At 56.5% G+C, this 4563-nt stretch overlaps 2 non-coding genes across 2 annotated transcripts; one reads left to right on the forward strand and one right to left on the reverse strand.

The window, feature by feature from the left end:
- Nucleotides 1-233: 233 nt before the first annotated feature.
- Nucleotides 234-306, reverse strand: TRNAV-AAC (transfer RNA valine (anticodon AAC)). The gene has a single exon. It is a non-coding gene; the product is annotated as a tRNA-Val (tRNA).
- A 585-nt stretch (nucleotides 307-891) lies between these two features.
- TRNAM-CAU (transfer RNA methionine (anticodon CAU)) lies at nucleotides 892-963 on the forward strand. Its single transcript has one exon. It is a non-coding gene; the product is annotated as a tRNA-Met (tRNA).
- Nucleotides 964-4563: the final 3600 nt, after the last annotated feature.

Below are 4563 nucleotides of genomic sequence, written 5' to 3' on the forward strand. Positions count from 1 at the left end.
AGTGGGGCCCACCGGGAGCCAGACCGGCGGGGTCGGAGCAGGGAAGGGTTGACGTAGGGGCTGTTGGGACTGAGGACGAAGTAGAGAGCTCTAGGGTAAAGGACCCGCGGAGGCTGCCCGCCACGGTGCTGAGGGCTGAGCTCCGGTCCCGCTTCCTTCTGAGAAATTCTGGAAACCTCCCGGTGAGAAAATGTCGAACCCCTAAACCCTACAGGGTCAACAAAAAGCAGCACTGTTTCCGCCCGGTTTCGAACCGGGGACCTTTCGCGAGTTAGGCGAACGTGATAACCACTACACTACGGAAACCACGCGGCAAATTTGCTTGTCCTTTGTCTCCTAATAGGACATTTGTGTCACCTCGCTTTCCCCTCTTCTTCTTTAAAAAACTTATATTATTAAAAAACACATACAAATATTCCCCAGGCGAGAGAGGCTGTCCGTGTCGTGACCCAGGGGACAGCAAGCCCTGCCCAAGAGCGGAGCAGGCCGAGGCTGCGGGCGCGTGCAGCCGTGCGCGGAAACACCTGGAGTTCGCGAAAGGAATGTTCCCCGGAGGAAGCAGGTGACCCGGTTAGCACGCCCCCTCCCGAGGCCGCCGAGTCCAGCTCCGTTTCGGCTCGACTCGCCCCGGGCGAGGACTGGACCGCAGAGGTCCTCCTGGGGGCTCCCAGCTGCTCCGACAGACGCCGGCGCCTGCAGCAGCTGCGCGGCCGCGGGCTCTCACCGGGCTTGATTCTCGCGATATCGAGAAGGTCGAGGGACGCGGGGGAGGGAGGAGAGAACAAAGGAAGACAGAGAAATAAAGGACTTTGATTCTGGCAAACGGTGATTCTTTTTTTTTTTTTTTTTTTTTAACGTGATAATGATGAAGAGTAGAGGTACTCACCCGTCAGCAGAGTGGCGCAGCGGAAGCGTGCTGGGCCCATAACCCAGAGGTCGATGGATCGAAACCATCCTCTGCTAAACTTCCTTTTCTTTGTGTGTAGGCCTTAGAGGCACAAGATATTATCCCTTAAACTCTGCCCGCGAGGCTGTGTCTCACTTCACCCGCGTGTGTGGTGTTTTCCATCTCCAGGTGGTTTTATAACTCCTTTCTCATTTATTTGAAAGTGGAGGTGAATCTTGGGAACAGGAGGTGTCACTGCCACCTTCGTTCCAATGTCTTGAATGTCTTCCAGTGAACAGTGTACTCCGGCCACATAGGATGCACTCAGAGGAAGACCAGCTCCTGACGGGCTGCAGGTCATTGGTTTCCAAGCCTCTTCATTGCCGGCTCCATGCACATGCTGGGGGTGCCGTTCCAACTCAGTCGGCCACATGGAGACCCGGTCCCTCAGCCACTTGGCTGGGGCCAGCACGGCAGGTTACTTTGGTTACAGAAAGAAGGGAAAGGGGAAACACACATGTATCTGTGTTTCTTTCTGGAAAAAAAAAAAAAATTAAGGCAGAAAGCAGTAAATCCGGTTACCTTCAAGGGTGATCATGGTTTCAGGGCAATGGCGTGCAGGGAGATGGGACAGATGCTTCCATGAGCATGCTTTCGGCATACCCGTAGCTTTGGACAGTGTGTGAATGTCCTGCACCTTCAGAGTTTCCTGTTAAAGCCACACAAGGGGAAATGGAGCTCATGAGGAAACAAGGGCTGTGCAAGGGAGCTGCTTTCCAGGCCATCTCGAGACCTCAGGACAGGAACACGGGGTCTGGCACGTGGGACCGGGTGGTGCCACGCCTGGCAGTGGAGGTTGTGGCAGGGGAGCAATGCAACTCTTTAGCTCCTTGCTGTGGGCGCCTTTCTGAAGGTGTGTGGGTGTCCAAGAGGACTCAGAGAGCAGGTAGGCATGATGACGCGGTGGGAGAGGGGTCGTGGGAGAGGCGACTCATGCAGAGAGAATGGAGGCCGGCAGGAGATCTTGCAGGTACGGACTGAAGACGAGGCATGGGTTTGAGCACACAGATCCTAAACTGGTATCTCTGTGTGCTTAGCATGTATGCATGTCTATGTATGTGTGTCTGAGCTTGCTAGGTCTTTCCATGAAGAGGACCAAGAAGCAGGCAACATTCAAGCAGTTAGTACAGGCAGCCTGGTGGCGGCCTACAGCACTGCTCCACCGGACAGTCAGGTCCTGGGGGCAGATGCAGGCCTGAACAGCTTGCTGTGCCTGAGAGCGAGAGTGCTTAAAGAATGACCTTGACCAGACTCCCACTCAGTTGGCTATGGTTTGAGTCCGAGAGCTGGAGGCTTGAAAATCACACCAGGTGCTTATGTGTGGATGCCCAGGATCCCAGGAGGAGAATGGAGAAGGGATTGTGGCGTGGCCGTCCAACCTGGGAGGTGGTCTCTCACTTCTTTCCCTCTCACCGTCTTTGTCTCTCTCTCCAGTGAGCATATACACCCTATGACAAAAACCTCTTTAAAAAAACAAAAGGAAGGACAGTGTTGTGAGGACTCGGAAGGCCCTGGAAGGGGCTCCCCCTGGTTAAACATGGGTTAATGTGAAAACCTAAATAATCGAGGACAGTAATGAACTATAAAACCCTGGGGGGAGGGGGTGCACACGAGTCCCCAGCAGTGGTAGAGTTTCTCAGTGGAGGAACTGGGACCTCGGCCTACAGTGGGGTGCCCCAGCCTTCACTACACTGGTCCCTGCACCCTGCAGCACTGCGTCTCAGGCTCGCCCTGAGCACTAGCCTCAGTGGCTTCTCTCCACCCTGAACCTCACCCTCTCCTGCTCATCTCCTCCCCATGACACTCTAGCCTGCCTGCCTCCTCCGGTCTTATCTCAGCCTCCACACTGGGGCTCCCCCCACGGTTCTCAGAACCCCAGCTGCCCTGACCACACGGCTCAGTCGCTGCTAACTGGATTACGACTCTGGGGACAGGGAGCAACAGCAGGACTATGCGGCTTGGTGGGGACTAGACGTTTACCCTCCACCAGGACCCGGGATGGCTCGGCGCTCCTGTGTCCCGGTCTTCCTGCTCTGAGTGATGGTCTTCCACACATCGCTCCTGTGTGTCCTTCCTCACTGACCTCAGGCTGCTTGCTCTTCGAGGCCACGTGCTTGAGCAACATCCACACCCCAGGGCCACGGAGTCCCGGATGGGTCCTGGCCCTCTGTGATGGGAACTGAGCTCATCTTGGTGAGGACGGTTCCTGCTCACCACGTCCTTGGCCTGCGGCTCCAGGAGAAAGGTCCAGGCCAGGCCTTCACGGCAGCGGGGGACCCTGCGAGGTGGTTGGGTGACAAGCTCATGGAGGGTCTGTGGGCACAAGCAGGACGTCCAGCCTCACAGCCCACGAGGTGTGCCGGCTGCATCACCACTCTCACTGCCTCCCCAGACACGAGCTCGCCCTCCTAGAAGACCCCAACTCCTTTCCACCCCTCAGAAAGGTCTCCCTGCTGCTAGCACGGCACAGCCGGGGCCAGGGGTACACCTGGCAGGCAGGTAGCTGGGCTCTGCAAGCCGTGGCTGCCGGGTCTCGGCACGTGCTCTCGTGTGGGCTGTTTGCGAAACCTGCTTGCCCTCTCCAGGTCACACCGGTCGGTAGGGCGTTCCCTTTTGCTGCTGGAAAAGGTTTTTGTACCCTTTGGCTGTACCCGAGACATATACTGGGGTCTCCCCTCCTGTCTGACATCTTCACATGTCTTGGAGTCAGCCCATGGCACCCGAGGGCTTGACCGTTTGGAATCCAGGGGAGCAGGACTGTTTTTCTATCTCTGTCTCTGCTGCTCCACGGGAGCTGTGCCTGTGTGTGTGAGGGACCGTCCTGCCCTCCAGGCCAGGTTTGTGTGCAGAGGAATCAATGAGGGGGAACACCCCCGACCTGTTCCGACCAAGCCCAAGCCAAATGCTTTCGTCCTCATGTGCTTCCACTTGGCCAGAGCTTGAGCAGAGACGCAGAGACCCAGGAGGGGCCTGGTTAGCCGGCCAGTCCTGAAATCCGCAGGCTGCTGCCGAGGCCACAGCAAACGAACTCCCCAGCACTTGGGTGGCAGTGGTTTTTTTGTCTGTTTGTTTTTGATGGCCGACCAGAGACAATATACCGTCAGGAAAAGCTCTCCCTTTCAGAAAGAAGCCAGTTTGTAGCTGACTATAAACCATGATGCAACCTCCGAGCAGCTGGAAGCCTTTATTTCAGTGGTCCCTAACCTTCTTGGCACCAGCCACCAGCTTTGGGGAAGAAAATTCCTCCACGTAGGCGGGTGGCGGGATGGTTCCGAGTGATTCCAGGGCATTACATCTGCCGTGCGCTTCACCTCTATCGTTGTCACAGGTGACGCAGAAGTGAGTGAATATGCAGCAGAGGTCCCATCCTAGGAGAATCCACAGCCACCAGTCTGACAGGAGGGGAGCTCAGGCAGTTTGCCAGTGTGGGGAGATGGAAAGACAGATAGAGCTCCGCTTACCTGCCCACCCTCTCTGTGTGGCCAGTTCCAGCAGCCGGGGCTCCGGGACCCCTGCTTCACCAGTTGTGGGGGTCTCGGCTCCATCCGAATGCTTATTAAAAGTGAGATTTAGGGCCTAGGAAACTCACTGAAGAGTGTGACCAACCTGCGAATCCT

The sequence above is a fragment of the Tupaia chinensis genome, unplaced genomic scaffold, assembly GCF_000334495.1.
Source record: "Tupaia chinensis unplaced genomic scaffold, TupChi_1.0 Scaffold140356_1, whole genome shotgun sequence".
In the NCBI taxonomy this organism is placed as follows: Eukaryota; Metazoa; Chordata; class Mammalia; order Scandentia; family Tupaiidae; genus Tupaia; species Tupaia belangeri.